The sequence below is a fragment of the Pseudophryne corroboree genome, chromosome 2 (assembly GCF_028390025.1).
Source record: "Pseudophryne corroboree isolate aPseCor3 chromosome 2, aPseCor3.hap2, whole genome shotgun sequence".
In the NCBI taxonomy this organism is placed as follows: Eukaryota; Metazoa; Chordata; class Amphibia; order Anura; family Myobatrachidae; genus Pseudophryne; species Pseudophryne corroboree.
In genome coordinates this window covers 790409835-790425060 of record NC_086445.1, presented here as the reverse complement: position 1 = coordinate 790425060, position 15226 = coordinate 790409835, and the positions used below count along the sequence as shown (strand labels likewise).

Sequence of the window (15226 nt, the reverse complement as noted above, 5' to 3'; positions counted from 1 at the left end):
GTGGCCGACACAAACACCGGGCCCATCTAGGAGTGGCACTGCAGTGTCACGCAGGATGTCCCTTCCAAAAAACCCTCCCCAATCAGCACATGATGCAAAGAAAAAGAAAAGAAAAAAGAGGTGCAAGATGGAATTGTCCTTGGGCCCTCCCACCCACCCTTATGTTGTATAAACAAAACAGGACATGCACACTTTAACCAACCCATCATTTCAGTGACAGGGTCTGCCACACGACTGTGACTGATATGACGGGTTGGTTTGGACCCCCCCCAAAAAAGAAGCAATTAATCTCTCCTTGCACAAACTGGCTCTACAGAGGCAAGATGTCCACCTCATCTTCACCCTCCGATATATCACCGTGTACATCCCCCTCCTCACAGATTATCAATTCGTCCCCACTGGAATCCACCATCTCAGCTCCCTGTGTACTTTGTGGAGGCAATTGCTGCTGGTCAATGTCTCCGCGGAGGAATTGATTATAATTCATTTTAATGAACATCATCTTCTCCACATTTTCTGGATGTAACCTCGTACGCCGATTGCTGACAAGGTGAGCGGCGGCACTAAACACTCTTTCGGAGTACACACTTGTGGGAGGGCAACTTAGGTAGAATAAAGCCAGTTTGTGCAAGGGCCTCCAAATTGCCTCTTTTTCCTGCCAGTATAAGTACGGACTGTGTGACGTGCCTACTTGGATGCGGTCACTCATATAATCCTCCACCATTCTATCAATGTTGAGAGAATCATATGCAGTGACAGTAGACGACATGTCCGTAATCGTTGTCAGGTCCTTCAGTCCGGACCAGATGTCAGCATCAGCAGTCGCTCCAGACTGCCCTGCATCACCGCCAGCGGGTGGGCTCGGAATTCTGAGCCTTTTCCTCGCACCCCCAGTTGCGGGAGAATGTGAAGGAGGAGATGTTGACAGGTCGCGTTCCGCTTGACTTGACAATTTTGTCACCAGCAGGTCTTTCAACCCCAGCAGACCTGTGTCTGCCGGAAAGAGAGATCCAAGGTAGGCTTTAAATCTAGGATCGAGCACGGTGGCCAAAATGTAGTGCTCTGATTTCAACAGATTGACCACCCGTGAATCCTTGTTAAGCGAATTAAGGGCTGCATCCACAAGTCCCACATGCCTAGCGGAATCGCTCCCTTTTAGCTCCTTCTTCAATGCCTCCAGCTTCTTCTGCAAAAGCCTGATGAGGGGAATGACCTGACTCAGGCTGGCAGTGTCTGAACTGACTTCATGTGTGGCAAGTTCAAAGGGCATCAGAACCTTGCACAACGTTGAAATCATTCTCCACTGCGCCTGAGACAGGTGCATTCCACCTACTATATCGTGCTCAATTGTATAGGCTTGAATGGCCTTTTGCTGCTCCTCCAACCTCTGAAGCATATAGAGGGTTGAATTCCACCTCGTTACCACTTCTTGCTTCAGATGATGGCAGGGCAGGTTCAGTAGTTTTTGGTGGTGCTCCAGTCTTCTGTACGTGGTGCCTGTACGCCGAAAGTGTCCCGCAATTCTTCTGGCCACCGACAGCATCTCTTGCACGCCCCTGTCGTTTTTTAAAAAATTCTGCACCACCAAATTCAAGGTATGTGCAAAACATGGGACGTGCTGGAATTTGCCCATATTTAATGCACACACAATATTGCTGGCGTTGTCCGATGCCACAAATCCACAGGAGAGTCCAATTGGGGTAAGCCATTCCGCGATGATCTTCCTCAGTTGCCGTAAGAGGTTTTCAGCTGTGTGCGTATTCTGGAAACCGGTGATACAAAGCGTAGCCTGCCTAGGAAAGAGTTGGCGTTTGCGAGATGCTGCTACTGGTGCCGCCGCTGCTGTTCTTGCGGCGGGAGTCCATACATCTACCCAGTGGGCTGTCACAGTCATATAGTCCTGACCCTGCCCTGCTCCACTTGTCCACATGTCCGTGGTTAAGTGGACATTGGGTACAGCTGCATTTTTTAGGACACTGGTGACTCTTTTTCTGAGGTCTGTGTACATTTTCGGTATCGCCTGCCTAGAGAAATGGAACCTAGATGGTATTTGGTACCGGGGACACAGTACCTCCAACAAGTCTCTAGTTGGCTCTGCAGTAATGATGGATACCGGAACCACGTTTCTCACCACCCAGGATGCCAAGGCCTCAGTTATCCGCTTTGCAGTAGGATGACTGCTGTGATATTTCATCTTCCTCGCAAAGGACTGTTGAACAGTCAATTGCTTACTGGAAGTAGTACAAGTGGGCTTACGACTTCCCCTCTGGGATGACCATCGACTCCCAGCGGCAACAACAGCAGCGCCAGCAGCAGTAGGCGTTACACGCAAGGATGCATCGGAGGAATCCCAGGCAGGAGAGGACTCGTCAGAATTGCCAGTGACATGGCCTGCAGGACTATTGGCATTCCTGGGGAAGGAGGAAATTGACACTGAGGGAGTTGGTGGGGTGGTTTGCGTGAGCTTGGTTACAAGAGGAAGGGATTTACTGGTCAGTGGACTGCTTCCGCTGTCACCCAAAGTTTTTGAACTTGTCACTGACTTATTATGAATGCGCTGCAGGTGACGTATAAGGGAGGATGTTCCGAGGTGGTTAATGTCCTTACCCCTACTTATTACAGCTTGACAAAGGGAACACACGGCTTGACACCTGTTGTCCGCATTTCTGGTGAAATACCTCCACACCGAAGAGCTGATTTTTTTGGTATTTTCACCTGGCATGTCAACGGCCATATTCCTCCCACGGACAACAGGTGTCTCCCCGGGTGCCTGACTTAAACAAACCACCTCACCATCAGAATCCTCCTGGTCAATTTCCTCCCCAGCGCCAGCAACACCCATATCCTCATCCTGGTGTACTTCAACACTGACATCTTCAATCTGACTATCAGGAACTGGACTGCGGGTGCTCCTTCCAGCACTTGCAGGGGGCGTGCAAATGGTGGAAGGCGCATGCTCTTCACGTCCAGTGTTGGGAAGGTCAGGCATCGCAACCGACACAATTGGACTCTCCTTGTGGATTTGGGATTTCGAAGAATGCACAGTTCTTTGCTGTGCTGCTTTTGCCAGCTTGAGTCTTTTCATTTTTCTAGCGAGAGGCTGAGTGCTTCCATCCTCATGTGAAGCTGAACCACTAGCCATGAACATAGGCCAGGGCCTCAGCCGTTCCTTGCCACTCCGTGTGGTAAATGGCATATTGGCAAGTTTACGCTTCTCCTCCGACAATTTTATTTTAGGTTTTGGAGTCCTTTTTTTACTGATATTTGGTGTTTTGGATTTGACATGCTCTGTACTATGACATTGGGCATCGGCCTTGGCAGACGACGTTGCTGGCATTTCATCGTCTCGGCCATGACTAGTGGCAGCAGCTTCAGCACGAGGTGGAAGTGGATCTTGATCTTTCCCTAATTTTGGAACCTCAACATTTTTGTTCTCCATATTTTAATAGGCACAACTAAAAGGCACCTCAGGTAAACAATGGAGATGGATGGATTGGATACTAGTATACAATTATGGACGGGCTGCCGAGTGCCGACACAGAGGTAGCCACAGCCGTGAACTACCGCACTGTACTGTGTCTGCTGCTAATATATAGACTGGTTGATAAAGAGATAGTATACTCGTAACTAGTATGTATGTATAAAGAAAGAAAAAAAAACCACGGTTAGGTGGTATATACAATTATGGACGGGCTGCCGAGTGCCGACACAGAGGTAGCCACAGCCGTGAACTACCGCACTGTACTGTGTCTGCTGCTAATATAGACTGGTTGATAAAGAGATAGTATACTCGTAACTAGTATGTATGTATAAAGAAAGAAAAAAAAACCACGGTTAGGTGGTATATACAATTATGGACAGGCTGCCGAGTGCCGACACAGAGGTAGCCACAGCCGTGAACTACCGCACTGTACTGTGTCTGCTGCTAATATATAGACTGGTTGATAAAGAGATAGTATACTCGTAACTAGTATGTATGTATAAAGAAAGAAAAAAAAACCACGGTTAGGTGGTATATACAATTATGGACGGGCTGCCGAGTGCCGACACAGAGGTAGCCACAGCCGTGAACTACCGCACTGTACTGTGTCTGCTGCTAATATAGACTGGTTGATAAAGAGATAGTATACTCGTAACTAGTATGTATGTATAAAGAAAGAAAAAAAAACCACGGTTAGGTGGTATATACAATTATGGACGGGCTGCCGAGTGCCGACACAGAGGTAGCCACAGCCGTGAACTACCGCACTGTACTGTGTCTGCTGCTAATATAGACTGGTTGATAAAGAGATAGTATACTCGTAACTAGTATGTATGTATAAAGAAAGAAAAAAAAACCACGGTTAGGTGGTATATACAATTATGGACGGGCTGCCGAGTGCCGACACAGAGGTAGCCACAGCCGTGAACTACCGCACTGTACTGTGTCTGCTGCTAATATATAGACTGGTTGATAAAGAGATAGTATACTCGTAACTAGTATGTATGTATAAAGAAAGAAAAAAAAACCACGGTTAGGTGGTATATACAATTATGGACGGGCTGCCGAGTGCCGACACAGAGGTAGCCACAGCCGTGAACTACCGCACTGTACTGTGTCTGCTGCTAATATAGACTGGTTGATAAAGAGATAGTATACTCGTAACTAGTATGTATGTATAAAGAAAGAAAAAAAAACCACGGTTAGGTGGTATATACAATTATGGACGGGCTGCCGAGTGCCGACACAGAGGTAGCCACAGCCGTGAACTACCGCACTGTACTGTGTCTGCTGCTAATATATAGACTGGTTGATAAAGAGATAGTATACTCGTAACTAGTATGTATGTATAAAGAAAGAAAAAAAAACCACGGTTAGGTGGTATATACAATTATGGACGGGCTGCCGAGTGCCGACACAGAGGTAGCCACAGCCGTGAACTACCGCACTGTACTGTGTCTGCTGCTAATATAGACTGGTTGATAAAGAGATAGTATACTCGTAACTAGTATGTATGTATAAAGAAAGAAAAAAAAACCACGGTTAGGTGGTATATACAATTATGGACGGGCTGCCGAGTGCCGACACAGAGGTAGCCACAGCCGTGAACTACCGCACTGTACTGTGTCTGCTGCTAATATATAGACTGGTTGATAAAGAGATAGTATACTACTAATATTATATATACTGGTGGTCAGGTCACTGGTCACTAGTCACACTGGCAGTGGCACTCCTGCAGCAAAAGTGTGCACTGTTTAATTTTAATATAATATTATGTACTCCTGGCTCCTGCTATAACCTATAACTGGCACTGCAGTAGTGCTCCCCAGTCTCCCCCACAATTATAAGCTGTGTGAGCTGAGCAGTCAGACAGATATATAATATATATAGATGATGCAGCACACTGGCCTGAGCCTGAGCAGTGCACACAGATATGGTATGTGACTGACTGAGTCACTGTGTGTATCGCTTTTTTCAGGCAGAGAACGGATATATTAAATAAACTGCACTGTGTGTCTGGTGGTCACTCACTATATAATATATTATGTACTCCTGGCTCCTGCTATAACCTATAACTGGCACTGCAGTAGTGCTCCCCAGTCTCCCCCACAATTATAAGCTGTGTGAGCTGAGCAGTCAGACAGATATATATAATATTATATATAGATAATAGATGATGCAGCACACTGGCCTGAGCCTGAGCAGTGCACACAGATATGGTATGTGACTGAGTCACTGTGTGCTGTGTATCGCTTTTTTCAGGCAGAGAACGGATTATAAATAAAACTGGTGGTCACTATCAGCAAAACTCTGCACTGTACTGAGTACTCCTAATGCTCCCCAAAATTAGTAAATCAAGTGTCTCTCTAATCTATTCTAAACGGAGAGGACGCCAGCCACGTCCTCTCCCTATCAATCTCAATGCACGTGTGAAAATGGCGGCGACGCGCGGCTCCTTATATAGAATCCGAGTCTCGCGATAGAATCCGAGCCTCGCGAGAATCCGACAGCGTCATGATGACGTTCGGGCGCGCTCGGGTTAACCGAGCAAGGCGGGAAGATCCGAGTCGCTCGGACCCGTGAAAAAAAACATGAAGTTCTGGCGGGTTCGGATTCAGAGAAACCGAACCCGCTCATCTCTACTTTTCAGGGCTGCTGGGTTTTGTGATCATGTTTCACATTCTCAACATGTACAATCGCCGATGCAGTCTCCATAGCGTCTGTCAATGGATGTGGCGAGATATGAATAATACTATAAAGGCAAATTACATGATCTTAGATTTTTTTGCAATTTTAAAAGAAACCAAGAAACACTTGAGGATCTGTTCATATCTCTAATAAAAAGGGTCCCACACATGTGGTTCACTGTGGCTGTATGAATTATGGGCGTCATTCACAGATGGACACAGTGCAGCTCCTGCGTCTTTGGATTCCTCGCCCCCAAACGATGACAGGCTATGGCTTATGGGTCACTGTTTATGATGACGTAGGACCCCAGTTCTGCACATGTACAGAATGAGTCCTATGCATGCGCAGCCGCCCCACCATCGGAGATGTACGCAAACCAGAATTAGAGGAACCACAGCAGCTTCTTGCATGTGATATGTTTTGTCCAATAAAAATTAATAGGGAAGTGTTCGATTTTATATTTGATTTTATAGGTGATTGCATGTTCAGTTCTAAAATGGATATCCTAAACCGAACAAAACCGAACAAAATCGATCAAAATCGAATGTTAGTAAATGTGTGATTTGATGAGTGAAAAAGAATGTTGATTTGATTCTAAGAGTATAATGTACGCTTGGTATTCATGGAAGGAATGCAACATCCGTAAGGGTTAGAAACAAGGGGCCTAATTCAGACCTGATTGCTGTGCTGCAAATAAATGCCCTGGGGGAGTGAAAATTCGCCCCATGCAAGTGTACGATTGCATGTGTACGCTGTGCGAAAATTCCTCTCAGTCAGCGGACAGCTGCAAAACCGTTTGCATCACACTCACCATCGAATGTTTGTCCCATTCTGTGCAGTGTGTGCAGTCTGTGCGTAGCTCAAAACTTACTCCTCCAGTGCGAAGAAATCAGGCTGATCGGGGCCGGAGCTGGCGTCACACACCCTCCCAGAAAACGCTTGGGGATGCCTGCGTTTTTCCGGACACACCCAGTAAATGCCCAGTTAACACCCACAAACAGCCTCTTCCTGTCAATCCCCTTGCATACGCTGTGTGAATGAAATTTTCACCCAGAATCATTGATGCTGTGCGTCACGCATGTGCATTGCAGTGCATATGCATGCGCAGTAGTTCGATAATCGCCCGTTGTGCAAAAACGCACAGCAGCGATCAGATCTGTATCAGGCCCAAGATTATATGTATGGAAACGTGCCCATGTTTGGGTAAAATGAAGGAATACCCTACTAATAAAGGGAGATAAGTAATGTACTTACACAGTAAAGTAAGCCCAAATACAATAACTAACTTTTTTTTTTTTTTTTTTTTATTCTTTATTTATACGTGGTTAAGCATAGTAAGAAAACATTACATGGACACATGGGACAGGTGGCCATCAGAACCAACGTCCAACATAAACCACAAATTTTCAAATAAAAAACAAAGTTAATCAAAAAAGAAAGAACAGTAACATTCAAGTATGGAATTCGGGGGGGGGGGGGGAGAAGGGACAGGGGGGGAGGGGGACAACCACGGTATAATCTGTGCACAGTATATATCCTGGAAATAGTAAGATCAGAAGAAAGAGGGAGAGGGGGGTCAAGGGGGAGACGAGAGATTAGAAAAAGGGAAGGAAGAGGAGAGAGAGAGAGAGAGAGAGAAGAAAAGAGGAGGAGAGAGGCCTGGAGGAAGAACAGTAGGCAGTGCCCATGGGTCTGCGGAGGAAGTTAGGAGCAAGAGGGGGGGATGGCAATCTACGTTCAGCAGCGAGCAAGGGGGACCAGACCTGCTCCAAAATGTGACCCCGGTCGTGGAGATAGTATGTAATCTTTTCCATTGAGGCAATGTACCAAATTTTAGTTTTAAGGGACGGGAGCGAGGGTGGGGAGGGGTTCTTCCAATTAAGAGCTATCAGCGACTTTGCCGCCGTTAGGATATGTGTGGCCAGCTTTTGGGAAAATTTATTGAGCAACGGGGGAGGGTAACATAGCAAAAAGATCCAAGGATCTTTCAGCACAGGAGAATCCAAAAGCGAATTGAGGAGGGAGTGGACTAGGTTCCAGAAGGAAGCAATGGACGGGCAGGTCCACCATATGTGGAGCATAGTGCCTCTAGTCCCGCAGTTCCTCCAGCAATTAGGGGAGGAAGACGGAAAGAGTTTGTTAAGTCGGTCAGGGGTGTAGTACCAACGGTAGTAAACTTTGTAGGCCGTTTCCTTAAAAGCAGTAGCAATAGAGCATTTAGCAATCCCCAGTCTCATGTCATCCCAATCTTCACTCTCTGGTGGGGGCCCAAGATCACGTTCCCATGCGAGCTCGTGGGGCCGGGAGGGGGGAAGGGAAGAATCTAGTAAAAGGGAGTAGAGTTGGGAGATTAAGCCTTTGGCGAGATGGGAGTTAATGCATAAACCTTCAAAGGGGGTGAGGACACGAAGCAAGGCGGAGGAGGGGAGAGAGCCTAGGAAGTGGCGGATTTGTAAAAATTGGAAGGGATTAAGTGGGTACGAAGGGGTCTTTTGTTGGAGGTCAGGTAGGGACAGCCATTGGCCCCGATCGGCAAAATTGGTCGGGAATTTGAAGCCCAGCGTTATCCATAAATGGAACCTCACAGTTGAGAGTCCAGGAGGAAACATAGGGTTCTGCCAGATAGGGGTCAAGGGCGAGGGGGTAGTGGTGAGACCCATCTTCAGGGAGAGGGAGTCCCAAATTTTAAGGTTACATTTAATAGTGGGGAGAAGTTTAGAGGTTGGGGGTCGGGAGGTGGAGGGCAGACCCCATAAGGGGGTCAGGTCTGAGAGGCTAATACAGGCTGCCTCAATATCCAGCCAAGATACAGATCCCGGAGGAGCATAAGAGGTGACAATATGGGATAAGTGGGAGGCGAGATAGTAAAGTTTGATATCAGGAAGGCCCCTGCCTCCCGCGGAGGTTGGCCTTTTCAGGGTATTGGCGGCGATGCGGTGGGGTCTGTGATTCCAAATAAAACGCACAAGGGCTCGTTGGATAGTGCGAAGAAAGGAGGCCAGGACTGCTACTGGGAGGGTCTGGAAAAGATAAAGCCATTTGGGGACTATGGTCATTTTAACCGCTATGATCCTGCCCAGCCACGAAATAAAAAGACTGTTCCAGGAGGTCAGGTCAGCGAGTGTGTTGGTGAGGAGGGGTGGAAAGTTTTCCCGGAAGAGAGAATCATAGCGAGAGGTCAGGTAAATCCCCAAATATTTAATCTTTGTGGGCTGCCATTTAAAATTAAAGTTAGCGCGAAGGGACTCAGCCTCTCGATGAGGGATATGAAGCAGCATAGCCTCGGATTTGGAGTAGTTGATCTTATACCCTGATATAAGGCTATAAGAATGCAGGACTGAAAATAAGTTTGGGAGTGAGATAAGGGATTGGGTCAGAGAAAGTAGGATGTCGTCAGCGAAGAGGGAGATTATAGGGTCGATACGGCCTACTTGTATTCCGTGTATATCTGGATGATGTCACAACTGAGGGTTTTAGCTGACAGGAGGAAGCCTCAGTTGTAGGGGCTGAGAGGAACTTAAACCGGGGAGGTTTAATCAGACCCCTGGACATGTAAGTGTTAAAAGGAAACCCGACGGTGTGACCATGACAACCAGGTAAAAGTAAATTAAAAGTTTATTGACAAACTCCATGTAACAACAAACAGCAAATAATAAAAATGGCAATGATAAATAATATGATTCCTGGAGCACTCTGACCATGAAATGGTTTCACAGGACACTGGTAGGTTAAGAACAGTTGTTAAAGTCCTTAGATGGAATAACCTTACCAGGCCTGGCTGTAGTAGTGAAGATATCCAAGGAACATGCCAGTAGATGGAACAGATGAAGCTGGTAACTTGAATCAGCTGTTGTAATTGCTGGATGGAACCAGCCAGGTGGTAAGACACGGAGTGGATGCCGAATGGAATCAGCCAGATGATAAAGTCACTGAATGAATGCTGGGTGGAACCAGCCAGGTGATGAAACACGGAGTGAATATAGTAAGATGCTAGGGAGCGTGGAAATAGAGGAGTTGAAGGATGATTACCGGTGGTAGTGGATACTGCTGGAAGCAGATGAAATAGCTGGAAACTGGATCAGCCACGGAGGACTGCAGAGTCAGGCTGCACCGCAGGATGGTAGGCAGGTGCGGGTCTCTTTAGTGGATGCTGGAGACAAGAGCTGGAACCTGGAGACACAACCACAGGAGAGAGACTGGAACAAGGTATGACAAACAAAGCACTGACCATTTGCTGACCCAGGCACAGGATACTTATACCTGCAGCAATGCAGGTATTGGCTGGGCAATTATGCAGATTTCCAGGCAGTGGATTGGAGGAACTAAAACATGTGATTGAATCCAACATGGCTGCGCCCATGTTAGAACTTGGAGGGAAAACTGATTTAGGAAACCATGTGGAAACATAACTGCAATGGCGGCGCCGGCCGCAGAGGACAGGAGACGCCAGACTGAAAAATGTATGCTGATACTCGTGGATGACAACGGAGGCCGCGGCAGGCATGGAACACCACACTGACAACCTGCACCTATAACACAGGAGCGGCGGCGGAGGACGGGAGACGCCATGCAGGATTCAAACATGGCGCCGCTGTGACAGCATCTCAGCGTGACAGGAGGGATGTGCAGTATGTGGACACAGATGAGATCTGGCCTTGGAACGCTGAGCGAGCCTCAGGAGACATCTGAAAGGCAGGTAATGGCATCCAGATACCCGAATCGTGACAGATGAGCTCTAATTTGAGAAGCAAGGGGCTCAATAATGAGGGCAAATATTAGTGGTGAGAGGGGGCAACCCTGACGTGTACCATTTGAGATGCTAAGTGGGGCTGATGGGACACCATTGATTAAAACTGTGGCAGAGGGGGCGGAGTATAGTGCCAGGACGCCAGTGAGAAAGCCACCGGACAAGCCATAGGCCTCCAAGGCGGCTCTCAGAAAACTCCAGGAGATCCGGTCAAATGCCTTTTCAGCATCTAAGGAGAGCATGATAGTGGGGGATCTCCTGGAGTTCGAGATATGTATAAGATCAATAGCACGTCTGGTGTTATCTCTCGCCTGACGGCCCGGGATAAACCCCACCTGGTCGTAATGGACAAGGGAGGGGAGGTATAGGTTAAGGCGGTTGGCCAGGATCTCAGCGAAGATTTTCAAGTCCAAGTTCAAGAGAGATATAGGGCGGTAGCTAGCGCAGTTAAGGGTATCCTTGCCTTCTTTGGGGATCACCACAATTCTAGCCTCCAACATCTCAGGGGGAAAGGGGTCGCCATGGACAATCCTATTGAACAGGGACTGAAGGTGGGGGGAGAGAAGAGCAGATAATTTTTTGTAGTAAAGAGCTGTGAAACCATCCGGGCCCGGGGATTTACCAATTTTTTGCGTGAGTATAGTCTGAGCAATTTCTTCCACCGAGATCTCACTGTTAAGATGGTCCATGGCGTCCTGGGGCAATCTAGGCAAGTTAGAAGCAGAAAGAAAGTGAGAGACTAGATCGGAGTGGGGCAGAGGGGAGGAACCAGGTGAGGGGGGTGGGAGGTTGTACAGGTCAGCGTAGTAGGATTGGAAGGCAGCTCTAATGGCAGTGGGGTCTTGGACAAGTTGATTGAGAGAGTTTCAAACTTTCTGATAGAGACAATATTAGTTTTGGCTCTCGTGGAACGGAGTCGTGCCGCTAGGATCTTGTCCGCCTTGTCTCCCTTCTCATAAAAGGATTGGCGAAGCCACTTAAGACGTTTGGCCACCCGTCCAGAGAGAAGGAGATCAAGTTCCGCCTTAACAGTACGAAGTTCGGACAAGACAGCCTGGTCGGAGAACGCCTTATGCTGGGTCTCAAGTGAGTGGAGTTTAATAGAGAGTTTGTTAAACTGGGTGAGGGATTGTTTTTTAGTTTTTGAAGCTAGGCTGATAACGTGTCCACGAAGAACTGCCTTGTGTGCCAACCAGAGAGTGGACCTAGAGATATCAGGGGTCTCATTCAGGGTAAAATAGTCGGAGATCGTGTCCCGAAGATGGGAACGTATCTCCGGGTTGTGGAGGAGGGAGTCGTTAAGGCGCCATGTCATGGGGCTAACTTTTTTTTTTTCTATTTTTTTACACTACTGAGACTGGAATAGAAGAGACATGAGTGGATAGACCAATGTTATAGTTCATACTAAAACAACGTGTGCAGGCTTACATAGGAGATAAACATTTCATGTTAATATGTATTTATTTGAGATTAAGGGGTACATTTACTAAGCAGTGATAAGAGCGGAGAAGTGAGCCAGTGGAGATATTTCCCCATCAACCACTCAGCAGCTCTGCATCATTTTATTGTATGCAAATTATAGATGTTACTTCAATGCTGATTGGTTGATGGGGAAATATCTCCACTGGCTCACTTCTCTGCTCTTATCACTGCTTAGTAAATGTACCCCTAAATTATTACTTACCATTGATCCACAAGAATACAAAAAATGAAGATGCAGTAACTGCTGACATGTGTTACTGTACATTTACCACTAGATGGTAGTAGAGGCATTCTTTAGAGGTTGAACACACTACTACAATGAAGCTGTTTTAAGACATTAGAAAACTTTGCATACTGTACATCTTTTATAGTAATTATCCAGCTAATGCAGTTTGGTGATGACTGTTCCGTCAACGGGTTGAGTATGATATCCCGGCATACACTATTCTGACAATCACAATCCCATCCCAGTGGATTTGACGCACATTCTAACCTATCCCACCCCTCCCGCAGCCTAACTCTAACCATCCCCTTCATCAGCCTAACCCTAGCTGTCCCCTTCATCAGCCTAACCCTAACCATCCCTTCCCACAGCTTAAACCTAACCCTTATACTAACCGTTAGGTTCCAACGGGATTCCAGAGCCGAGATTGTGGCTCTCGGCATTGTGAATGTCTTTGTCCTGATTACATTCCCTCATCTATAAAATCTTATTTATCTGAAGCAGTTTCAGATTGCTCAAGCTTCCACTTGGTTAGATTAATCTGCGGATGAAGGTCTATTAGTAGTACCTACAAGCTCTGCAGCTCTGACTATCTGGAACTCACTACCTTATGCCTTAAAACTGATTGAAGACTAAAGGGCACCATACACTAGAACGATAATGCCCGATTTCATCCAATTTCGGGCATTTGGGCCGATATATCGGGTGAAATCGGCATTTTGCATGTGTATCTGATCCAATCCGATGCGCGTTCCCATGAGGGTCGGATCGGCTCCCCTAGATAGTTAGTGCTGCACTCGTGATATGTCTGTTCCCGCAGGTATGGCTGGGATCGCATACGATATATTGCATGTAAAATGTACCAAACCGTATGGAATCGTATGAAACCACTCCCGGGAAGCTCCCGGGAGAGTTCAAGGGAATTCGCCTCCGACTTCAGCCACAGACATATTGTTGTAGTGTAACCTGTTTAAGCCAGCATTTTATTAGTGCCCTTTAAAATATATATATATACACACAGAGCCGGATTAACAATGGGGCGGATGGAGCTGCAGCTCCAGGCCCCCCACTGGAAATAGGCCCACAGATCCCCTGCAGTTCAGATAGTGTTGACAGGGGGAAAAAAAACTTTTCTCCTGTCATCACCAATAGCATTCCCTCACTCGACTCCTGTCACGGAGAGACAGAACTCTGCCTATCCCCTCTGAAGCTGCCAGCAGCTGTCACTGCCCAATGAAGCACATACCCAGGATTGAAATAAGCTCCTCCCCCAGATCGCGATAAGCTCCGCCTCCTGGTGCATCTACAGCTGTGCCCACGATTGCTCAAAGTTCTTCTCACTTGCCATCCCAAGCTGTGTCTCTGTGGGACCTTTATAAACTTACTCTGCCCCCTGGTTCTTCCACGGTTGAGGCTAGATCCAAGTGGCCTAAGGGACCTTTTCCGTCAGGGGGAGGAGCCAACTGTTCTTCCACTGCTGAGCCCTGGCCCCTGTTGCCTGAAGCCACACCCCCGGGCCGTTCTAAGCCCCACCCACTGGACAGTACACTGCAGTGCAGTGCTCCCCGCCTGTGTGATCTGTGAGGTGTTCTGCAGCTGCGGTTTGAGGTACAAAGGAGTATATGCTGTGTAGCCCTATGCCCAGGACTTTCTCACAATTAAAGTTATGTGTGCATGTTCTGTGACCTTAATGGCATACTGTTTTAATTTATCATGTATGATAATCAATTGAATTCCGGCCAGTGTGTATACGGACACTACCTTGCGGTGTAATGTGACTATCAGACGCTGCCGTGCGGTCTAATGTAACTATTGGACGCTGCCGTGCGGTGTAATGTAACTATCGGACACTGCCTTGTAGTGTAATGTGACTCGGACACTTCCTTGCGGTGTAATGTGACTATCGGATGCTGCCGCTCGGTGTAATGTAACTATCGGACGCTGCCGTGCGGTGTAATGTAACTATCGGACACTCCCGTGCGGTGTAATGTAACTATCGGACGCTGCCGTGTAGTGTAATGTGACTAAGACACTACTGAGTGGTGTAATGTAACTGTCAGACGCTGATGTATGGTGTAATGTGACTATCGGACGCTGCCGTGCGGTGTAATGCAACTATTGTACGCTGCCGTGCGGTGTAATGTAACTATCGGACGCTGCCGTGTGGTGTAATGTAACTATCGGACGCTGCCATGCAGTGTAATGTAACTATCGGACTCTGCCGTGCGGTGTAATGTGACTATCAGATGCTGCCGTGCGGTGTAATGTGACTATCGGACTCTGCCGTGCGGTGTAATGTGACTATCGGACGCTGCCGTGCGATGTAATGTAACTTGCGAACGCTGCCGTGTGGTGTAATGTAACTATCGGACGCTGCAATGCGGTGTAATGTAACTATCGGACGCTGCCATGCGGTGTAATGTAACTATCGGACGCTGCCGCACGGTGTAATGTGACTATCAGACGCTGCCGTGCGGTGTAATGTGACTACAGGACGCTGCCGTGTGGTGTAATGTAACTATCGGACGCTGCCGTTTTAATTTGTCATGCATGATAATCAATTGAATTCCGGCCAGTGTGTATACGGATACTACCTTGCGGTGTA

The 15226-nt window shown here is 47.4% G+C and overlaps 1 protein-coding gene across 2 annotated transcripts in view; it reads left to right on the top strand.

The window, feature by feature from the left end:
• SRPX (sushi repeat containing protein X-linked) overlaps nt 1–15226 on the top strand; it is a 245177-nt gene that overhangs the window by 142679 nt on the left and 87272 nt on the right. The window lies entirely within an intron of this gene.